The sequence below is a fragment of the Schistocerca cancellata genome, chromosome 9 (assembly GCF_023864275.1).
Source record: "Schistocerca cancellata isolate TAMUIC-IGC-003103 chromosome 9, iqSchCanc2.1, whole genome shotgun sequence".
Classification (NCBI taxonomy): Eukaryota; Metazoa; Arthropoda; class Insecta; order Orthoptera; family Acrididae; genus Schistocerca; species Schistocerca cancellata.
Window position 1 is genome coordinate 150,140,491 of NC_064634.1, and position 25,627 is coordinate 150,166,117.

Here is a 25,627-nt window from a genome sequence, read left to right on the forward strand (position 1 = left end):
ACACACACAGCCTGTGTCAAAAGTACTGTTTCAGTTATAATACAAAAATAGTATTCACGTCTGGCCAGTCCTTTCTGAAACTCCAGAGACAGAGATTTACATGACCACAACAAAAGAACTGGAGATAACTACCACATCTGCAGCAAAGGACTGAAAATGACAGATAGGGACCCTAAAAATGCAGGAAGCTCGTTTTGTAAAAGACTGCAACATAGCATATAGAGCATAAAGGAAGCGATCACCTTGAAAAGAAAACTGAAGGAACATCTCTGGATGTTGGTGTAAAGTGATGAAGGAATTTGCAGGCAAATGCACAGGACAAATGCAAATTTCGAAATGGGAAAAAAACACTTTCTTTTCCATGTAGAAACAAATTTCCTGAAAGAAGGAAACGGAAAACGAAGTGTAATGCTGAAGATACAGAAGAGAACATGTTGGTACAGATGTGATTTCAACGAGTTTTCTCTGTGCGTACATTCTAAATTTATTCCACGGTGTGCTCAACATATATGATCTAAGAAATTAGTTTTAATTTTGTGTAAATGTATTAGTATTTTTCAGCAGTATGGCAAAAATATGTAACTCTGTAGGCTTTCCTTAAGTATGCAAGACCGTTGCATTAATTAATGTAGGCTATTAGTATATTTCGTCATTGTGTATTAATGTTGATTACCTATAAAACATTATTACAAAAAATTGTGTTTAATGTGTGAATGAGAAATTTCTAAGAAATTTACTTTATTTCTGTGTAAAACTGTAAACATGACATTACTAATACCAAAATGGCTGGACTGGACGCAATACTTTATTATTTTAATATCGTTTCCTGTTAGGATTTATGTCTTCGACCTTTCTGGGAATCTAAGAAGACAATTGTCTTCGAACTGGTCACCATACATACTATAGACTGGAAGAAATCTGTGAAGTTTGTGTGTGTGCGTGTGTGTGTCCAGCACACCTCTGAAGCGCCTGGAGCAATTTCAACCAAACTTAGTACATTTATTACTTACAATATGGTAACAAATCTAATCTAATTTAATGTTGGGGGCAAGGCTATCACCGTTACGAATAACGATGAGGTAGAGAAGTAGATGAGAATTAAAAATAGTCCAAAACGAACTACATTGGTGTCTAATTCATTATTTTCGATGTTCCTTGGTTGACTGATGATAGTCCCGACGACATTTCAATACTAAGAGACTGAGTAGGTGGTGGAAATGGAGTGACATGTAAATGAAGTAAGTTTGTTTTTCAGGCAATACACAAAAAATGGTCCAAATGGCTCTGAGCACTATGGGACTTAACTTCTGAGCTCCTAGAACTTATAACTACTTAAACCTAACTAATCTAAGGACATCACACACATCCATGCCCGAGGCAGGATTCGAACCTGCGACCGTAGCGGTCGCGCGGTTCCGGACTGAAGCGCCTAGAAACGCTCGGCCACAGCAATACACAGATATCATTTTCCTATCTAATATAAGGTTGGGGTAAATAAGTAAACAGACAACAGCGGAAAAGTGAACGAGTATGCTAATAAAATATGGCATCGCTATTTTGCAGGACATCAGCTATACAAGAAATACTAAAAAGTTGCTTTATTCCAGTATTCTGTCGCTCATTACCACCGGTTACATTCCGTGGTCATGATCTTCAGGTCTGTCTGCATTTGAGCACAAAGCTCCGAATATTGTCATCACCAGCTGAAACTGGTTGTCATTTCACACTGTCTGCGGTCGAAGACTGTAGTAAAGAACCTTTTCAGTACCAAAGACGCTTAAGATGGATCTGATTCTGACGTGGAAATCTCAGAGAACCTCTGAGGTCTGTCGCACTCACCGGTTTGCAGAGGAACTGCCACCACCAGATAAACCAGCAGAAGGCCGGCGGCGGTGAAGATGATGGCGACCTTCATGGCTGGCGATGTGTGGTGCCGAGTGTCAGCCAGGTCGGCCGCGGCGCCTTATGTACTTCACCGTCCTCTCTCTCTCTCTCTCTCTCTCTCTCTCTCTCTCCCTACTTCCCCCCTCCCGTCCTCACCAACCAGCAGTGGCACTCGGTACAATCAGCTCTTAAATCAGCAGATATGTTTCCAGGTACAATAACTTTTTCAGTGCTCTGAAAGTTGTGCCCGTAGCGCTTATTCCCATTTTGTTCCTTTGTATTCCTCGGACAACCTATATCACTGGCCGTTAAAATTACAGCATCGTAATGTGAAGCCCAACAGGCATCAAATTAACATGAAGTCTAGTAACGTACGAATTATTCGTATTTTAGTGCAACCGCACAGAGTAGGTCGATCTGTCGTAAAATTATGAAACATGTTTTATGTTCAAGAATTATGACGTTTTTGAGGAACAAAAATCAACATCGATTACGTGAACAAAGGTCTTCGGAAGCTCAGCTCCGTTTCCGCATGAGATCCATAACGCTGTAGACAACGGCTCTCAGGTTTATGCCGTGTTCCTTGACTTCAGGAACGCGTCTGACACCGTCATATAGTGAAAAAAATGAGCTTTCCGAGCATCGGACAAGATTTGCGACAGGATTCAAGACTTCCATGCAGACATGTGGTTCAGATGGCTCTGACCACTATGGGACTTAACATCTGAGGTCATCAGTCCCCTAGACTTAGAACTACTTAAACCTAACTAACCTAAGGACATCACACACATCCATACCCGAGGCAGGATTTTAACATGCGACCGTAGCGGTCGCGCGGTTCTAGACTGTAGCGCCTAGAACCGCTCGGTCACTCCGGCCGGCCCTTGCAGACAGAACGCAACACATCGTTCTTAACAGAACAAACTCGACAGACGCAATTTCTGGGGTACTCCAAGTCAGCGTGTAGGGCCCTTGTCATTTACAACCTATGTAACTGATCCTGTAGAAAGCATCGGAAGCTAAGACAGATCGCAGATGACGCGTTTTTTTTTTAATAAAAAATGACAACGCCAGAAGACGGTATCGATTTGCAGAATGACCTGCAGGATTGATGAATGATGCAGGCTCTGGCAGTTGACCTTGAACGTAAACAAAATGTGACATATTGCGCGTACACAGGAAAAGAAATCCACTACTGCACAACTATACTGTTGATGAAAAGCTGATGGAAACAGTAACTACCCTAAAATATCTAGGAGTAAGTATCCAGGGCGACTGTAAGTGGAATGACCACAAAAAACAAATAGTACAAAAAGCAGATCTCAGACTCATAGTAAGAATCTTAAGGTAATATATCTCATCCACGAAGAAAGTGGCATCCAAGTCACTTCATCGACCAAACCTTGAGTACTGTTCATCTCTCTGAGATCCTTATCAGTTAGGGCTAATAGAAGAGACAGAGAAGATTTAACAAAGGGCGGCGCGCTTCGTCACGGGGTCGTTCAGTCGGAGTGAGAGCGTTACAGAGATGCCCTACAGATTCAAAATGCCAAACGTTACAATAGGCACGTTGTGCATCACGGAGAAGTTCACTACTGGTACTTCGAGAGAGCACTTTCCAGGAAGAGTCGGACAACATATTATTTCCTCTCACATACATATAGCTAAATGATCACGACGAGAAAATTCGAGAAATTAGAGCTAATACAGAAGCTTCCCGTCAATCATTCTTTCCACTGGTTCAAACAGCTCTGAGCACTATGGGACTCAACATCTGAGGTCATCAGTGCCCTAGAACTTAGAACTACTTAAACCTAACTAATCTAAGGACATCACACACATCCATGCCCGAGGCAGGATTCGAACCTGCGGCCGTAGCGGTCGTAGGGGAAGGGGGGTCAGTTGGTTGAACCAGAAGTACTGCCCGACACACGCAGTTAGGTGGCTTGCGGATTGTGATGTAGCTATAAAGTAATGTTGTCTACATTCTGAATCTACGGAAATGTTCAGTAACCTTAATCGAATGTCGGTTGTTTGTGAGAAGGTCGTGTTATTCCGTCTGCAAGGATGAGAAACATCTACCAGTTCGTATGACTGGGTAGTTGCCAATTGTGTTCACTTTATCATTCCGCGATATCGCTGCCCACTTCGGTTGGGATCCTATGATTGTTAGGCAAATGTGGAACTAATGTGTTCAGGAGGGCGGTACTCAACCGCATGATGGTTCTCAACGGTCCCACACGACTAGCACTCGAGAGGTCAGACATATTGTTCACTCAAGTCATGCAGAATCGAGAAGCTACGTCACGTGACATGAATAAGGAAATGGTATTTTTTGCAGAAACACAGGTATCCATATGCACGGTGCGACGACGCCTGGAACACCACAGACTGTCAGCACAGCGACCATTGCTGTGATTTCTCTTGGCGTGGCAGCAATGGGAGACACGTCGACAGTGGTGCGCCCAACGGCGACACTAGACGTTGCATTAGCCCCACCTTGTCTTTATCACGCGAGTCCCCATCCTGCGTACTGCACCACGATGGATGTATCCGTGTGTGGTGGCTCAGATGATAAGGACTGTTGCTTGTCGCGGTGGTATGGGGTGCCATTGGTTACTCAACGCGAACATCCCTGGTTCGCACAGCCGGTAATTTAGACGGCAGTCGTTACGTTTCTGCGTATTAAGGCCAATGGCTCTGCCGTTTAGATTCTCTGTGGCGTTGTCTTTCTACAGGATATACCCACAAAGAAGCACAGCGAAGGAATTATCCAAATGGCATGGAAATCGATAGATACCGTTTACATGTACAGGAAAACAAATGATCATAGTTTCAGAAAAACTGGACAGTTTGTCAAGGGAAAGAGCTTCACAAAGTTGCTTTATTCCAGTATTCTGTCGCTCATTACCACAAATGACGATCGGTTACATTCCGTGGTCATGATCTTCAGGTCTGTCTGCGTTTGAGCACAAAGCTCGGAATATCGTCATTACCAGCTGAAACTGGTTGTCATTTCATGCTATCTGCCATTACCACACTAGTCCACCAGTGGGCCTTACGCAAGCATTCGGCTTGTCATTGCGTTATAGAATTGTTGGATGTACTCCAAGGGGTATTGTGCCAAATTCTATCCAATTGGCTTTCATATCTAAATCCCAAGCTGGTTGGAGGGCCCTTGCCATAATGCTCCTAACGTTCTCAACTGGGAAGGGATCTGTCGACCTTTCTGGTCAAGGTAGGGTTTGGCAAGCGCAAAGACAGGCAGTAGAAACTCTCACTGTGTGCGGGAGGGTATTGTCTTTCTGAAATGTAAGCACAGGATGGCTTGCCATGACGGAGAACAAAACGGGGCGTAGAACATCATCGACGTAGCGCTGTTCTGTAAGAGTGCCGCTGATGACAACGGAAAAGGTCCTGCTGGTTGTTGGGTAGTATGGCGGGTGGTAGTTAGGTTGGTATCCCACCGCTGTCTGGGGCGTCTCCAGACACGTCTTTGCTGGTCATCGGGGCTCAGTTCGAAGTGAGCTTAATCACTGACGACAATTCTACTTCAGCCAATGAGATTCCAGGCCGAATGTGCCCGCCATCACTGCAGACGGACTTATGCCTTACAGTGGTCAATGGTAGTCGGCACGAAGGGCGCCGTGAGCTCGGTCCCCTTTCTGTGAGCCCCCTATTATATCTACATCTACATCTACATCCATACCCCGCAAGCCACATGACGGTGTGTGGTCGAGGGTACTTTGAGTACCTCTATAGGTTCTCCCTTCTATTCCAGCCTCGTATTGTTCGTGGAAAGAAAGATTGTCGGTATGCCTCTGTGTGGGCTCTAATCTCTCTGATTTTATCCTCACGGTCTCTACGCGAGATATACGTAGGAGGGAGCAATATACTGCTTGACTCCTCGGTGAAGGTCTGTTCTCGAAACTTCAACAAAAGCCCGTACCGAGCTACTCAGCGTCTCTCTTGCAGAGTCTTCCACTGGAGTCCATCTGTCATCTCCGTAACGCTTTCGCGATTACTATATGATCCTGTAACGAAGCGCGCTGCTGTCCGTTCGATCTTCTCTATCTCTTCTATCAATCCTATCTGGTACGGATCCCACACTGGTGAGCAGCATTCACGCAATGGGCGAACAAGTGAACTGTAACCTACATCGTTTCGGATTGCATTTCTTTAGGATTGTTCCAATGAATCTCAGTCTGGCATCTGCTTTACCGACGATTAGTTTTATATGGTCATTTCATTTTAAATCACTCCTAACGCCTACTCCCAGATAATTTATGGAATTAACTGCTTCCAGTTGCTGACTTTCTATATTGTATCTAAATGATAAAGGATGGTCCTTGGGGTTCACTGAAGCACCAGTTGCACATCAGATCGATGGAAATGAATCCAGGGCTCTGAGTGAGTCTTTGACGATTGCTCAGTCCTCTAGTTCTGTCGTCTTTCTACGTCGACTGCTTCCTTGGTTCAAATGGCTCTAAGCACTGTGGGACTTAACATCTGAGGTCATCAGTCCCCTAGAACTTAGAACTACTTAAACCTAACTAACCTAAAGGCATCACAAACATCCATGCCCGAGGCAGGATTCGAACCTGCGACCTTAGGAGCCGTGTGGTTCCGGACTGAAGCGCCTTAACCGCTCCACCACAGCGGCCGGCAACTGCTTCCTTGCCGATGCTGTTTTTGGCCACGGTTCACGCACTCCCACCAACACAGCCCTATTGAAATGTCGAGCGATTCGCCGATTACTCCAACCATCTTCATTGAGCCCAAATACACGTCTTATCTCATATGCTGATAGTTGCGTACATTGTTCATTCGCCTGTCTGCGTGGGACAGTTACTGTCCAACTGAGTACATGGAATGAATTTCGTGAAGACTTTATGCACTGGTAGCGACGTGCCCCCGGTTTACTACCCTTGCCAGCTGTGCGGTGAAACTGCACTGCAAAGTCACACATTCATCCATCGGCCGCCAAAGTTTACAATTTTGCATTTTCCGTCGCTACCTGTATGAATATCAATTTGTAACCAGTCTGCATAGCCCCTTCGTGGTGCGTAATTTTCTTTTTCTTAGCATGTACTTTTATTTTTTTAATTTTTTGCCTTGGGTTTACTGAACAACTGGCAATAGTTTGGTACAAATATATAAAAAACATATACAGAAAAATCGCGTTATAGTTTAAATAATTCGATCAAGGATTTAAGATTATTTTACTGTGCCTACACAGGCACAATTCCTGTAGCTAAAGAGTCTTGACGGTATACAACCTACAGCCGTAGCACGCAGGGGCGGTGGCTAGAGGGGGGGGGGGGGGGGCTATGGGGACTATAGTCCCCCCCCCCCCAATGGAGTATCACATTCCACTGGATAAAATGACTTCAGAAATCAGCGAATATATTACTCCAACAGATTCAATCATTTTATTTAATAATTATGTAGCCATATAGGTTACAATGTATTTCAAACACATTTTAACAAAGGAATAAGAGTGGAAAATAGCTTACTATCGAAACCAATACATATCATTTAACTTAAAATAGGCGTCTCATTATTTATTAAAACACATTTTTTACCCTGAACTCAAAAACAGTTACCAAAAAATACTTTAAGCATCACTAAAATTTACCAGTTTGTCGGCAGAGGAGCCAAACTCTCCTATTGTTAAGCGATAAGCGAAATTCCTTTCATCCAAACCCCCCCCCTCCCCATCAGCCGCCCCCCCCCCTTATCGACTTCTAGAATCGCCCCTGGTAACACATTATAACAAGAGCAACGGAGACTGCGATGCATACGCCTGGAGATTAGAGGGTTTATGCAACCACAGTACGTTAAAGTTCCTGTGCATACGCAATAAATCATAAAATATGTTGTATAAGTGAGACTCTGCATGACACAATAAAACAGAAGCATTTACTGGAAGGTGCACTTCCAGTTTCACAAGATTTTGCAGTAAACGGTTTTACTGCACTTCTAAGAAACTGCAGAAAGGCGACAAATGGCATCCATCTCATTCTCCTTTTTTCTGACAGTCATAGAAAAGGTCTAGCACTGGTCCCTATCCCATGTAAGTGCGCAGGAACTGAGCCATGTTTAGTACACATTCATTTCAACGTATTTATTACCTTCCTGTTCTTCTGAATTTGTCACTGGAATATATTTCCACATGAGCTGGGGTTCATAGAAAGGACATTCTCATACATCTTCGTTTTTTTTTCCCAGTGATTTAGTGATTTTCATACAAGCATGCCCGTACAATAGTTTGTAGGGGGGAAAGGGGCTAGACTGGAGGGGTATGGAGTACTTTTAATATAGCATAAAAAAGTTCCAGTTCCGAGCCTGTTATATACCTGCGTAATACCGAGATTTAATTCATTTTTGTGAAAGAAAAACAGCTGATTACAATATACTTTTTTTCCTTTCTCTGAGAACTAGGAGGGAGGTAGGCGGCCCACCTTCACCCGAGGGTATGAGCGCCCTTGTTCTCGCATAGCTTTCAGTATTTGAATACTCATTTTACTGTTACACTGTTGCAATCACGCGTTTTGAGTCTGGCACTATTAGTAAATTCAAGTGCCCCACATGGCGACCAAAATTCTGATTCTCGAATCGGTAACACTTCTACGGCAAAAACTGAACAATAAGAGGGCAGAGGAAACTGCTTGGAATATTTCTACTTTGAGACAAGGAATTAGCATCTACCTGTTGAGGACTCTTGATATCAGGAACCACCAACATAAACCTAAACAATGTACGGCCAATATAAATTAATGATCGCGTCAGCGGTACGTCGAAGATTTTCTACACCTTGCCCTCCATGGCAAGCCATCCTAGGCTCACATTTCAGCTAGACAATATTCTTCCACACACGACGAAGGTTTCTACTGTCTGTCTTCATGCTTGCCACATCTACGTTGGCCAGTGACGTCGCTTGATTTCTACCCAGTTGAGAACATTTGGCACACTACGGGTAGCTCGCGATTTAGTCGATCTGCTACAGTAAATTTTCTTAAAACTGTACTAGTGAATACCGAGCTCTTTCAACTGACAACCGAGTGATATCCCAATGGGACTACACTACTGGCCATTAAAATTGCTACACCAAGAAGAAATGCAGATCATAAACGAGTATTCATTGGACAAATATATTATACTACAAATGACATGTGATTACATTTTCACGCAATTTGGGTGCATAGATCCTGAGAAATCAGTACCCATAACAACCACCTCTGGCCGTAATAACGGCCTTGATACGCCTGGGCATTGAGTCAAACAGAGCTTGGATGGCGTGTACAGGTACAGCTGCCCATGCAGCTTCAACACGATACCACAGTTCATCAAGAGTAGTGACTGGCGTATTGTGATGAGCCTGTTGCTCGGCCACCATTGACCAGACGTTTTCAATTGGTGAGAGATCTGGAGAATGTGCTGGCCAGGGCAGCAGTCGAGCATTTTCTGTATCCAGAAAGGCCCTTACAGGACCTGCAACATGCAGTCGTGCATTATCCCGCTGAAATGTAGGGTTTCTCAGGGATCGAATGAAGGGTAGAGCCACGGGTAGTAACACATCTGAAATGTAACGTCAACTGTTCAAAGTGTCGTCAATGCGAACAAGAGGTGACCGAGACGTGTAACCAATGGCACTCCATATCATCACGCCGGGTGATACGCCAGTATGGCGATGACGAATACACGCTTCCAATGTGCGTTCACCGCAATGTCGCCAAACACGGATGCGACCATCATGATGCTGTAAACAGAACCTGGATTCATCCGAAAAAATGACGTTTTGCCATTCGTGCACCCTGGTTTGTCGTTGAGTACACCATCGCAGGCGCTCCCGTCTGTGATGCAGCGTCAAAGGTAACCGCAGCCATGGTCTCCGAGCTGCAAACGTCGTCGAACTGTTCGTGCAGATGGTTGTTGTCTTGCAAACGTCCCCATCTGTTGACTCAGGGATCGAGACGAGGCTGCACGATCTGTTACAGCCATGCGCATAAGATGCCTGTCATCTCGACTGCTAGTGATACGAGGCCGTTGGGATCTAGCACGGCATTCCGTATTACCCTCCTGAATCCACCGATTCCATATTTTGCTAACAGTCATTGGATCTCGATCAACGCGAGCAGCAATGTGGCGATACGATAAACCGCAATCGCGATAGGCTACAATCCGACCTTTATCAAAGTCGGAAACGTGATGGTACGCATTTCTCCTCCTTACACGAGGAAGCACAACAACGTTTCACCAGGCAACGCCGGTCAACTGCTGTTTGTGTATGAGAAATCGTTTGGAAACTTTTCTCATGTCAGCACGTTGTAAGTGTCGCCACCGGCGCCAACTTTGTGTGAATGCTCTGAAAAGCTAATCATTTGCATATCACAGCATCTTCTTCCCGTCGGTTAAATTTCGCTTCTGTAGCACGTCATCTTCATGGTGTAGCAATTTTGTCTGACCAATATTGTCTGACCAAAAGTATCCGGACACCTATTAGTAGACATTAATATGCATCCCATCACCTTTATGACGACTTTGCTGGGAACATTTCAGTGTAGAGTCTGAATGTCTGTAGAACAATGGCAGCCCATTGGTCCTCAGTATACGAAATAGAAGGAGGTAGTCGGGATGAATGCTGGGCTCTGTCTCTCCAAGATGCTGGACGGTCCCTGACTGTCAGTACAAGAGGCGCGCTTGGTCTTGGTTTAGCTTTGTTTGTTCCTTTGCGATTCCACTTCACAATCACATCACCGACGGTTGACTTGGCCTACTTTAGAGGGGTTAAAACATTGGTGATGGATTTGTTACTCGGCGACATCCAAGGACTGGTCCACATTCGTAGTCTCTGAGTTCTCTTGACCGATCCACTCTGCTGTTGCTACTTCTGTACTGACAACGCATTACTCCCCCCACCCCCCCACCCCCTGCCTCTTATACTGGCTTGTCTTGGTATCTAGTAGTCAATTCCGCATTACGTAGGACTGTCCGGTTAGAGAGTATATATAGCTATGCGGTTGAATCCAGTGGTTGATGGTATGCACTAAGTCTAATGGTGTCACTAGTAGAGGACAAAGATTCCACATTTCCAGCGTAGACCTTGTAACGTTCTTTCAATAAGAAATCTTTACGATTATGTTGAATGAATGTATGAACTGTGGAATGGATGCTAAACTCAACTTTTCGTGTAGTGTCTTGTAACTGCAAAGTGGTGTGCTTACTCTGTGTTATTGTTAGCAAAACTTCATACGAACTGATTGGGGAATGCAGCTCCCTATACCAACAAAGAAATACAGTCACTGCGAAATACATTCAGACCCTTAGGCACTGAATCCTCTGACCCTGTTTAAAGCTGATAATTTTGCTCCCTGTCGCATAACAATGAATTAAATTGTCTTACCTCTAAAGCAGCAACGGTGGAACGCGATATATTCTGGTTTTTCATTAAAAAAATATGAATGCTAGCTACAGGCTCAGCAGTGTGCAGTAGTGTGCATAATACTTGAATGCACATGAAATTCCTTTGGCTGATAGACGAGAACATTTAAGAAAATCCAAGTTCTTTGAAAAATATATGATCTGGACAGGGGGCAGTACTGATTGTGGTGAACTACTAACACTGATTTTTTTGTGAAATTATATTGCAAGTTAAGTTTGGTTTTTCAAACACATTTGACAACTGAAGTTACATTAGTAAAAAAAAGAATATATCATGTTTAGCAACTGACCCATAAACAATGAGATTTTTACAGCAAGTATTATCTAACCTCACTAACCCAGGATAAATACAAATCACCAAATTACATATCGCTCTGTCAGCAAATCTTAGAAGGATTACAAAAGTGAAATATCTAACGAGCCTTTTTATCAGTCAGTTTATGTACTTTCTGGGGTCACTCAACAATTACAAATTATCAGCCAAATCATCTATAATAACGCGCTGGCAAAACGAAAATCATAATCATTCAACATCTTTACCTTGCTTGCATGAATATTTCTGCTTCCATGTTCTCGTAATTAAAACATTATTCTAACACTTGGTGGCTTCACAGAGCACACCACTAAAACTGCCTACACTATCCTCTTTCACTTACACATATACCCACAACTATCTGCCCAGCACTCTCTTACTCCAACATTATTATCTCAGACCAGAAGCAGTATCTTTGGCTCTGCAGTCGTGCACAGTCAGCGATCCACATTATAAAACCCATCAGAGACATACATCGTTTATAACATAATAATTTCAGTATAGTTCACATTAATAATATTCTCATAATCGGTTGCCACATACAAGTGTGCCCCATTAGACTCATAGATCGTTGATAATATATTAGTTGCACTTCAGTTTACATTAATATTATTATCGTCTTCGGGTGCCACATACAAGTGCGCCCCAGTAGATTCCTTATAACCTTGTGAGTGGAAAATTGTTTTTCCTTTCTCGCAGTAGGGTAATTAGCTAACTACTGGGTAGCTTGCAATTATGGCAAATAAATTTTCTCACCAAGTACCGATGTCGAACATTAAGGGGAGGTCCGGCAGTTTCTATTAGCAAGGCGTTTGTTGGAGTCGATCGCTCGAAGGTCAATCCGCACGTATCGGAACAGTACCGTGTCAAGCACACGAAGAGCACGATTAGCAGCCGTTTGATATCAGAAGCATTCATAGCCGATGAATAAATGAACAGTTGCCCTATGCATAATCAAGAGAATGTAAGAGTCTGCAGCTCCACCAAGTTCCAGCGACTGATCTGACTGTGTTAATACTGTTTTCCATTCTTTGTTTATTTGAGATATGCGATCAGCGCATGTGAAGCGCATGTCAAATACCTTGCCTAAAAACTAAGCTTTAGCCTCTAGCAGAAAGGAGAGATGTAACAAAATTCAGAAGTTGGTATACTATCCTTCTGTGGCTGAACTTCAGAAGCTGTGTCAGTTGAGGACTACATTCCGCCCTCTGGGTCCAAATTGCACGAAGTCTGATTTTCAGTGTTATGTGTGGTGTTCTGCTCTGTTTCAATAACACAATATGACTACCTTACGACGAAACCACCTCCTTAGCGCAGGTTAACTAACTGCACCACTTGGACTTCCAAATATACTATCTCAACTACTGTCAAGACTAAAACAAATAACATCATAATAGTTTCCCGTTTTACGAGTTTATCTTCGTCTCTTCATCAGAAATAAAGACATTCATAAACTCTTGAACACTTTTTTACCAAATAATAACAACAATATGGCGTCTTCCGCATATCAGCTACCTCTACAGTGCTGCTAACAAGACTCTGATATGCAGAGGATCCACATACATAGATCCTGCATGCAATTCATGTGGGATCTAAGACACGTCTTCCAAGGTGAAATAATTTTATGAGTTTATTAAAAGCTGTCTGCCTTAGGAAAAAAGAAAGGCTACTGATAGCGGTGCTTACCAAATGGAATATACTAAATATTCTCAATTAGTAATTATCTCTCTCTTTCTCTCCGTGTGTGCGTGCGCGCGTGCAGGTGTGTGTGTGTGTGAGTGTGTGTGTGCGTGTGTGTGTGTGTGTGTGCACGTTACTGTGTGAGTGCGTGTTTTTTGGATCTATTCAAAGGCACGAGTATATTGTGGCCCACTGGCATACAACTTCAAATGTACTTCCAAATACAGACTTGAGTTGCAGGATTCTTTTAAATGGGTGTATGGTGCATTTATGAGATCATAATTTTTAGACAAACAGACTACTCTCAAGGTGCACTCATTTCCAGTTTTATAACAGCTGTTATTTTAGCATGACATTTGCTGCAAAAGAGTATTACCTAAAACGTTATTTCGATATTTCAGATCTGCAGGCAGCCAACAGAATATATCTTCAAAAGGATTTGATTATAAGTAAAGGAAGATTTATACTGAGAAGTCTTTTTATTATCGCTTGATACACGCATGAATTGAATTTCGTCGGGGTAAGCTAATACTTTCGTAACTACTACCTACCTTTGTAATGTCCCCCGACACTTACAGTCGCAATCTGCTTTCTTTACAAGTAACCTGTAGGTATTAAAACCTGTAGGTATTAAAATCCATGGAGAAGAAATAAAAACTTTAAGGTTCGCCGATGACATTGTAGTTCTGTCAGACTTGGAAGAGCAGTTGAGCGGAATGGACAGTGTCTTGAAAGGAGGGTATAAGATGAACATCAACAAAAGCAAAACGAGGATAATGGAATGTAGTCGAATTAAGTCGGGTGATGCTGAGGGAATTAGATTAGGAAATGAGACACTTAAAGTAGTAAAGGAGTTTTGCTCTTTGGGGAGCAAAATAACTGATGATGGTCGAAGGAGAGAGGATATAAAATGTAGACTGGCAATGGCAAGGAAAGCGTTTCTGAAGAAGAAAAATTTGTTAACATCGAGTATAGATTTAAATGTCAGGAAGTCGTTTCTGAAAGTATTTGTGTGGAGTGTAGCCATGTATGGAAGTGAAACGTGGACAATAAATAGTTTGGACAAGAATAGAAGCTTTCGAAATGTGGTGCTACAGAAGAATACTGAAGATTAGATGGGTAGATCACATAGCTAATGAGGAGGTATTGAATAGAATTGGGGAGAAGAGGAGCTTGTGGCACAACTTGACTAGAAGAAGGGATCGGTTGGTAGGACATGTTCTGAGACATCGAGGGATCACCAATTTAGTACTGGAGGGCAGCGTGGAGGGTAAAAATCGTAGAGGGGACCAAGAGATGAATACAGTAAGCAGATTCAGAAGGATGTAGGCTGCAGTAAGTACTGGGAGATGAAGAAGCTTACACAGGATAGAGTAGCATGGAGAGCTGCATCAAACCAGTCTCAGGACTGAAGATCACAACAACAACCTGTCGTTTCCAGTGTTTTATCTACGACAACTTCGGGATTTCGAAGAATGTATTCCAGTCGGCTTTGTCAAAAGCCTTTTCTAAGTAAGCTAGTAGAAGAGTGGTTACAATGAAACATTATAGAATTCTCGCAGACTCTCTTACGGAACAGCAGAACTTAATCGTGAAACTAGACTCCACAGAAGATGACACATTTACTTTGTCCTGTGATTAAGACAACGAACTCGCATGTAGCAGAAGCGAGTCAGAACTAATCACCTAAATTTACGTCTTTCTAGTTTCTAGATTAAAGGTTATCTACACTTCTATAGAAACCCGACTGCCTTTACAATGTGTAAAAGGACATGTGAAAGAGAGGCGGTAACTGAGGATCAGGAGAGACAGGGTTGTATCTCACACTCCAAGTTATTCAATGTGTGCAAAGACCAAACAGTAATAGAAACTAAGAAGATATTTGAACAAGAATTAATGTAGAAGAAGAAGAGATTAAAACTGTGGTGTCACCGCCAGACACCACACTTGCTAGGTGGTAGCCTTTAAATCGGCCGCTGTCCGCTAGTATACGTCGGACCCGCGAGTCGCCACTATGTGATTGCAGACGGAGCGCCGCCACATGGCAGGTCTAGTCTAGAGAGACTCCCTAGCACTCGCCCCAGTTGTACACCGAACTTTGCCAGCGATGCTTCACTGACTACATACGCTCTCATTTGCAGAGACGACAGTTTAGCACAGCCTTCAGCTACATTCGCTACGACCTAGCAAGGCGCCATATTCAGTTACTATTATTACTTCAAGAATGTATTCTGAACAGATAATATTGTGAATCATGTACCGTCAAGAACGACGTTCATCATCAATGGATTAAAGTTAAGTATGAAACTAATTACGTCCGCTTTCTGAATTCTCATTCTTTGTCATGTTCCAGACCTCACGTCAGTATGGTTCTTCCCTCCTCACGCTAGCCTGCGTGAGCTAAAACGCGTGCATTTCTGTCTACATCTACATCTACATCCATACACCGCAAGCCACCTGACGGTGTGTGGCGGAGGGTACACTGAGTACCTCTATCGGTTCTCCCTTCTATTCCAGTCTCGAATTGTTCGTGGAAAGGATTGTCGGTATGCTTCTGTGTGGGCTCTAATCGCTCTGATTTTATCCTCATGATCTCTTCGCGAGATATACGTAGGAGGAAGAAATATACTGTTTGACTCTTCGGTGAAGGTATGTTCTCGAAACTTTAACAAAAGCCCGTACCGAGCTACTGAGCGTCTCTCCTGCACGGTCTCCACTCGTAACACGGTGTTGGCTCTTCTGCTAACACAAAAAAACTTTAAGGTTACCGGTGACATAATCGGCGAAAGAAATGGAAAATCAGTTGAACTGAAAGGATGTTGTCCAGATGAGTATGAATGAATACAAATAAAGTAATACAAGGATAATGAAGTACAGGCGAATTAAGTCAGTTGATATTCAGATAATTTAATTAGGAAACAAGACGCTAAAAGTAATAAACAAGTTTTTGGTATTTGGAAACAAAACTAACTGACAAAGGAATGTAGTCTGGCAATAGAAAGAACAGATTTCCTGAAAGTAAAAAAAATATTTTAACATTGTGTCTAAATAAGAGAATCAGGAAAACTTTTCTGAAGTATTTGTCTAGAGTGTAGCTTTATATACACTGCATGGCGCTTTTAAAGGGTTACATGTTTGAAATACGATAGTTGTCTCCCAATGAGACACAGAAGTATGAAGTTTGCCTCTAAGATACCTACAATCTTCCTGCCGCGCGGGATTAGCCGAGCGGTCTTAGGCGCTGCAGTCATGGACTGTGCGGCTGATTCCGGTGGAGGTTCGAGTCCTCCCTCGGGCATGGGTGTGTGTGTTTGTCCTTAGGATAATTTAGGTTAAGTATTGTGTAATCTTAGGGACTTTTGACCTTAGCCGTTAAGTCCCAGAAGATTTCACACACATTTGAAAATTTTTTTTACAATCTTCCTTCCTAATGGTGCAAAACTGTGGCGCCCTGCGACGTCATCCTCGGGCTTGGCAATGCTTCCAATAGCAAGGTGTCGTCACGTGCGAAAGAAACGGCCAGAGCTCAGAAGGTCATGTGACGTGCAAGGCAGCTTGGTGATATCACATTGGCACCAAATTTCACCACAATTATGCCAAAGGCTGCTGTGGAAGTGTCAAACGATGGAAAGGTCATCACACCCTCACTTAAGCACACTGCACCCCTTCCTTTGACGCCACTGCGATGAAGGCAAGAACTGCGACACCCAGCGTTAAAATTACGCGTGTCCTTTGTGGATGGCTGAGGAAAACCTTCCAGACACACCGCCGCTCAGGATGGACACAATAAGGCCTCAGGAGGTGGCATGAACGGCGCCAATGAAACCGCCCCTTTACTTGAGACGTTGATTCCCAAATTTTGCGATCGGGAACGACGGTTAACAGCGCAATGAGCAGCAGGACGACGTTCTTGACATTGCGCTACACTGATGACGCCCCCTTCACGATTCAGCCCTTTTCTGACTCCTTTTGAGTATAGTACAACCGCAATTTTTGCTCTGCTGTAGGGGGCGAAACCATTAGGTATGTTTCAAAACCATTCGACGAAATTTGAACGTTACCTGAAGCAACGAATGGTCCTTATGCTTTCTCAACCCTCTCGTTTAGCGCCTTCCCGTGATCATGGCGTAGTGAGTATCACGTCATCAACACAGATTTTCTGTGAACGTTTGTGCAGGCATTGTTGGTGATGTCTTGATTGGGCCCCATTTTTTTTGCACCTACGCTCAATGGAGCACGTTATCATGATTTCATACGGGATACTCTACCTGTGCTGCTAGAACATGTGCCTTTACAAGTACAACACAACATGTTGGTTCATGCACGATGGAGCTCCGGCACATTTCAGTCGAAGTGTTCGTACGCTTCTCAACAACAGATTCGGTGACCGATGGATTGGTAGAGGCGGACCAATTCCATGGCCTCTACGCTCTCCTGACCTCAACCCTCTTGACTTTCATTTATGGGGGCATTTGAAAGCTCTTGTCTACGCAACACCGGTACCAAATGTAGAGACTCTTCGTGCTCGTATTGTGGACGGCTGTGATACAATACGCCATTCTCCAGAGCTGCATCAGCGCATCAGTGATTCCATGCGACGGAGGGTGGTTGCATGTATCCTCGCTAACGGAGGACATTTTGAACATTTCCTGTAACAAAGTGTGTGAAGTCACACTGGTAAGTTCTGTTGCTGTGTGTTTCCATTCCATGATTAATGTGATTTGAAGAGAAGTAATAAAATTAGCTCTAACATGGAAAGTAAGCGTTTCCGGACACATGTCCACATAACATATTTTCTTTCTTTGTGTGTGAGGAATGTTTGCTGAAAGTTTGGCCCTACCTTTTTGTAACACACTGTATGTCGATGTATAATTGGTTTGTTTTGTAAATACTATTTGTATTTCTACGCTGGGTCTTGCATAGGGAAAACTATGCTATCGAACGATTAGTACGACACGTCGTGTGGAGAACCAAAGTGTTTAGGATCTCTGCTAGTGTTAACTCTGCCGCGTGGAGCATGGGCAAATCGGAGTCTGGCTGGAGTAGGGCGGTGGAGCAGGTGTGTGGAGTGACGCTCCCGCGAGTTGCCGCGCTTTGGGCTTTGGCAGCATGTAATTGCGCTCGACTTGCTATGATACTTTCTGACACGGTGTCGCGGACGGGAAGCATTAGCTGGCGCACACCAAGAGCCCGTTTCGCCTGGTGACCGTGTCGAGAAGAAAGCGCGCCAACATCCAGCTTCTGCAACAGCGACGGCCGACAATGAGTGACTGTCGCCACCTCCTCGACCGACGACTTCAAACCTTCAATCAACCAACAAGGACGACTGGAAGCACGTAAAGTTTTAGACTCTATGGCAGACCTCAGCTTTTAAAATTGTTCCATTTGCCTCACAAAATTACAGCAACTTAGCATGAACCTTTGTTGCTCATTGTCCCAATTGCATTACCAAGCAGGGTCCCTTCCTTTTCCGGAATGAGCCCGATTGTCGTTGAAATTCAAACGCCAGCATTAAATGATAGTTGCATTTCACTGCTTTAATTTCAAAGTTCAGTTGAAGTATTCATAGCTGGCTACAATATTTAGATTACACAAGCACAAATTAAGAGTGCGAGTTTTGTTACCATATTTTAGCTTACCTGTGGCTGCAGCTCAGCTTGGTACGTACTAAATTTTACTATTGTTAATTGTTCAGAATCTTTTAATTCAAGTTCAAAGTTAAATCTCTTATTTCTAAATTGTGTAGATTCAAGTAGCTTTTGAAATGATTCTTGAGGTAGCCCAAGACTAACCTTGTTTTACTGAATTTCGTAGTGCTTCAGAAACAAAGCTCACTATTAATTTCAGTCACTAAATTAACTTTCAATTTTCTGGTTTTATTAATTCTTTTGCTAAATTAAGTCGGAGAGTAGCGAAATTTATTACTTCTGACAAAAATTCAGTTTTCACACAACACGTGTCAACCTGCAGTTGCCACGCTTTTAGTGCTAATTATATGTGCAATAACATTTCTTTTACAGTTATTATATTAGTTGTCCATAGGACTGGCGACCGTAATTTTCCCCAAATCTCTAATATCTAATTAACGCCAGTTAATTGTTAATGTAACAACCGCACATTGACTTTCTTTATTAACTTTACCCCTTTTCAAAATTAATTTCCACCAATTTCATTCTCATTTTTCTTTTCATTTAGATGTAACCCTTTCCTCCCTCCTTACCGACAGAGTAACTTCGGTGACGATTGCTTTTCCCAAATTTCCATTAGGTAGACGCGGTTTAATTTTTCACTGTCATTGAGGTCGATAGGTGAGGGGCAGGTTACAAGTGTCACCCACGCACGTTTGTTGAGCACATTGAAAACGTGCCTGTAGGGAGACTGCGATATCCATTCAGCTGAGTGGCACTCCGCTGTCTGCTGTAGCACCTGAGGGCAGGCAAACCATTCGACATCCCTTAGATAGCGCCTGCCTGCTCAAAAAAATAGTGCATGGGTGGCACCAAGGGTGTTGCCGAAATGAGAGAATCTTAGAGGGACTCTGCCGTTTTCACACGTGTGTCAGTGTTGGCCCCTCCCTCTTTCCCCTTCTCCTCCCTTCTACCCCCGCCACCATCCTCACCGTGATCACGCCAGAGGAGGAAGCGAAAGAGGAAGGTTGGAAAAGCAACAATACTCTTTGCTGATTTGGATCAGGTTCAGATTTTGTTTATTGGTTCTGAATGGTCCTTAGTCGTTATACTCTGTACACCAGAGCAAAACTTGTGGTCGTACTACACTTCAAAAGCGTCAGATCACGTTCAATTCGGTTGCAGCCCCATGATGTCCTTAGAAAAGCGTCGAATCATCGTGGAGAGGGAGTGGTGCAGTGTCAGCAGCGTTGAACACTGTCAAGAACTTCATCCCATTGCTCACCACACTGAGAAGTATCATGAAATGTATGAGTGGTAAATTTGTGGTTAGATCATATGGGACCAAGCCGCTTAGGGCAGGCTCATCCAAGAATTGCGCCCGGCGGGCGCGCCCGCGCCCCGCGGCCGCAAGGCAGTGTAGTTCAGCGCCCCGTCCGCGACCGTGTGTCGCTAGTGTCGCCATAGGAGCGAGAGAGATAGCTGAGGAGCGAATGAGACCGCACACCACTGCTCTGCGCTGGACTGTCCCGCGGTCAGAGCCGACGAGTACAAAATAACAGAGGAAGCGCAGCTCTGTAAAAGTGGTCGATGAGCGGTGGAAAACTGTTTAGGTAACAACTAGTGTTCGTGTGGCAGAATTACTACGCAAAGCTTTAGGAAACAATATCCAAAACAAGAATCGAAGAACAACTTTGTAGTTTTCTGACTCACAGGTTGATTCTATTAGTACTCCACATGCACACTCGTCATATGTACATTAGGCGTCTTCTGAAAAATGTATCAGTTTCTTAAATGAACTACAGTCATAACTATTGTATTTTAGAAATAATTTTATGTAAGGGATACACAGTCTCATTATTACTGTTAGTAGTTACAAGTAAACATTTTTTTATATACTTCTTGCTACAGCTTTTTATATCCCTTTTCAGAGTTTAGGAATCGGATTCTTAGTTCCTGTTTTGTACGTAATAATTTTAACTGACCAAGATTGAAAACTTATTAAAAATAGAATTAAGGTTATAAATCTCTTTAATTATTACAGTCAACATCGTTAAAGAAGACAATTAACATTTTACACTTTTTTTCTTTTTCGAGGAAACGATTTAGCCTAGGTTTGGTACAAATTTTCGAACTGATCTTTGTGACAGGTATTAAAGTGCCGTTCAATCAAGTACTTTTTAAATACATGAGGTTCCGATGACATACTAAATATTTGGCATGATTTTCGACAGCAGTACAAAGGAAATTAATTTCCCACTCGGGTTTAAATAGTGCGGACGTGCCGCTCCTCTTTCTTTTTGTCTGCTTCTGTTGACCATCCACCTCGATCCACTGTAACCTTACGTCTTGTTGACAGAAGGCTTCTTTGTCGCTTCTTACCGCTGCTGGGGCGGCGGCCTGTCGTTCGTACGAAGCGCGCGTGCCGGCCAGTGTGGCCGAGCGGGTCTAGGCGCTTCAGTCTGGAACCGCGCGACCGCCGCAGTCGCAGGTTCGAATCCTGCCTGGGGCATGGATTTGTGTGATGTCCTTAGGCTAGTTAGGTTTAAGTAGTTCTAAGTTCTAGGAGACTGATGACCTCAGATGTTAAGTCCCTTAGTGCTCAGAGCCATTTGAACCATTTTGAGGCGCGCGTACAGCGGCATGGCGAGGCGCGGCGGGCGGTCCGCACGGCCAGCTATGCGACACGGCTCGGCCACTGAGACAACACACGAATTCGCCCGGGGCGCTGGCCGCGGGCAATCGCGGGCGCTAGCGCCCCAGGGGCACAGTTTGGACGAGCCTGGCTTAGGGTCATCGGTCCCTAAGCTTACATACTACTTGAACTAACTTACGCTATGGACAACACACACACCCATAACCGTGGGAGGAGTCGAACCTCCGAAGGGGGCAGCCGCGCGGACCGTGACAAGACACCTCTGACCACGCTACGAAATGTATGGGCGTCAATTCCCCAAGGTAGAGGGTTATTTCCTTGACACCCTTAATTCCACCTTTGGACCATTTTCGTATCGATTCTGACCGGCTGTGTGTCTGAAATATTTTCCTCGGCCACTCATAAGAAAACCGCGCGATTTCAACGTTGGGCATCGCGGTTCTGACCTCCATCACAAAAGCGTGGAAAGAAGGAGTGAAGTGTGACGACCTTCGCTTCGTACGACTCGTCCACGGTGCCATTGGGCAGAATTGTGGTGAAATTCTATGCCAATGTGACATCATTAACCCATCTTACACCTCACATGTACTTCTGAGTCCTGGGCTTTTCTTGTACACGTATTGTACAGTATCGCAGAGAGCTAGAGTGACATCGCAGGAAGCAATGCTTTTGCACCACTTCAGAGGAAAATTGTAGGGTCCTTTTGAGCCAAATTTCAAACTCCAATGAGAGACGATTACAGGATTTAAAAAAGTTACCTTTTAAGGGAACCTAAAAATGATGAAATTTTGGGTTTTCAGTTTACTGTGAAATAAAATACTACAGATCTTCCTCTTTAAAATGACGTCTTAATCTTACCTGTAGCTCAGCTCCAAGTGTTGAAAATATTATTTTCAGTAATGTGCTGTAGAGGGCATGTCGCGACATTGAATTTCCATGGATACATGTTCATTGAAAACATCGTTTTTCAAAACTTCCGGTCTTTCCATAGACTTTATATTATGTTGGCCTCTCGATTTGATAGGCAATTGTTTAGTCTGCGTATTGTAGTCTTTGGATACTGTTGTTTAAATTGATCATTTGGTGGTTATTGCACGATTTGCGTTGTATTTCTATTGCGTAACTGGAACTTATCTAATATGCCTCGATTTAGTAACAGAGTTTCCAAGAGGAAGAAGCCTCCTCCGAGGTACGCTAGTGGAACTGTGACACTTTCTCCGACCTTGGGAAATGATTCTGAAAATAGTGAGGTTATTCATGAAGTGAAATCTACTCCTGTCTCTAGCACAAGCAAGAAGTTGCATGGATCAGCTGAACAATACTGCGGTTTATTGGAGAAATGTAGTGAGGATAATGTGAACGAAATAATTAACATTTCATTGCTATCAAAGGTGATTGAGAGTTCAGTACTGTGTAAGGAATGTTGCAAATTGAGTATGTCAGTAAATGTCAAGCGACACATAGGACTTGCAGCAGAAATCTGTCTCCATTGCACTAGTTGTCATTACAGTGTTTCATTTTGGAACTCAGAATATGTCGAAATAGGCCAAGGTGAAACTGATAGTGAGAAAAGCAAGTACTATGGTGTAAATATTAGATGTGTTTACGCTCTAAGGTCAATTGGTATGGGATACTCTGCTGGTTAAATGTTTTGTGGTGTAATGAATTTACCATCACCACCAACGAAATTCTCAAAATATAACTCGGTTGTTGGATCCTGTGTTGAAGATACTGCCCAAGAATCCATGAAAGAAGCAGTGGAGGAGGCTGTGGCGGTGAATGAAGAAATTCCAGATGTTCAGAAACCTCGGGACCTGACTGTCGCACTAAATGGTACGTAGCAGAAGCGCGGGCACACTTCACATAATGAAGTAATAACGGCAACAAGTGCTGATATTACAAAAGTTATAGATGTTGTAATTAAATCCAAGCACTGTAGGTGTCCTAAAAGAGTGAAGGATGAGCATGCAGAAAAATGTCGAAGGAATTACAGTGGGTCTATTAGGGCCATGGAAGCTTCCGGTGTGAAAGACATTTTCAGTCGGTCTCTTCTGTGGTACAAGGTCAGATACCTACAGTTCCTGGGTGACGGTGATTCGAAGTCTTTTGCTGCTGTATCTGAGCTGAAACCTTATGGAAATGATGTTACCATTACTAAACACGAATGCATAGGTCACGTTCAGAAACGTATGGGAACAAGGCTGCGTTGACTGAAGACCACAATGAAAGGCCAAGTGATGGAAAACCTTTGGGTGGAACTAAAAGATTGACTGACGAGGTAATAAACAGATTACAGAGACACTATGGACTGGCAATAAGACAAAATACTCACAGTGTTGATGCAATGGAAAAGGCTGTAATGACACTTTACTACCACACGTTATCGACTGACGAGGAACCACTACATGGACTATGCCCACAGGGACCCAATTCCTGGTGCAAGTACAACAAATATCAGGGATCTGAACGTGTATACAAGCATCATCACAGTCTACCAGAAACTGTCATGAAGGCTACAGAACCAATTTTCTGAGATCTTTCTGCAACTGAACATTTGAAGAAATGTCTCCATGGACGTACACAAAATCAAAATGAGAGTGTGAATAATGAAATGTGGATCAGAATCCCAAAAAATGTGTTTGTAGAAATTCATACTCTTCATTTTGGAGTATATGATGCCATTGCTGCGTACAACAAAAGTAACATTATAAAGTGCAATGTGCTGCAGAAGTTGGATGTGATGCCCGGAAGGTACATGGTGAATTCAATGATGTCGATAGACAATGAGAGGAAACGGGATGCTGAAAGGAAAGAAAAGGAGTGTGAGAGACAAGCCAGACAAAGACTGAAAGGTGTGAAAAGAAGGCTAGATGGGGAGATGTCTAGTGACAGTGTAAACCCCTCTTATCGTGCTGGACTCCACTAAAATGTTAGTGAAACTTTGAAACTCGTTTTCCAAAAGTTCACTTTTTTGCCATATGAGGAACATTTTCTGCTAAACTATTAGAGATAAAGACTTAAAATTTTCAAGGAATGTAAACAGTGCCAATTTACACTTTGTATCATAGCCTTTTTGTGATACATAATTGTTAACAGATTTTATTTCAAAGATACTATGCCAAAAAATGTGTCAGTTATTTTCAGTAACAAAATAATTAATATCTTCCCGAAAAACACCAATAAATTAAAATCCATATGGTACATGGTATTAAATATTATACTGTAAAAGTTTCATCATTCTGGTGTTAATAGTTCATAAGAAAATGTTCCTTACATTTAACATTGGAGGTAGAGGACGTTCCGGGTCCCCTTAATTGAAAAGTGGACGTTGAACGGTACAGACAGAAAGAAAATATAGTCTTTTGGAACGTGATGCTACAGAAAAATGTTGAAGATTAAATTGAGAGATTGGATAAGTATTATGGAGTTACTGTGTCTAAATGGCTAGAAGAAAACTTTAAAGCTCAATTGGACTAAAAGAAGGGTTAGTTGATTGGACAGATGCTAAGGCATCGAGGAATTGTGAAGTTGTTAATGTAATGAAGTAGGAAAAGTATGTAAAATTCATATATAAAACCAAGGATTGAACAAATTAAAATATGTGACACCCCCGTTCAATATTATCTACTACTCCTCGTCTCTCCAACTCCATTTCTCAGTTACTATTTTGCAACTGGTCAATCACAGTAAGTAGATGTATTTAGTTAATTGCTTTATTCCAATACTGATTTAAGAGTTCGTTAGAAGGAGGATTGAAATAGGAATAACAATGCATTTCTTGAAGTATTCCAGCGAAGGCAATATTCTATCACCTCTTGAGCGTGTATACGCGATAGTACGAGCATTATTTTTTCCTCCGACGCATCGGGTGAGTCGTTGTACGGTTATCAGGCGAAATACCTGATAAAGAATTCATACTACCCCGGATGCACGCCTGAAAGATGCTGCAGTAAGCGACTAAATAAATATCTGTAACTGACAAAAAGTAATTACGGATCATAAAATGTATTGCTTATGGTTTCA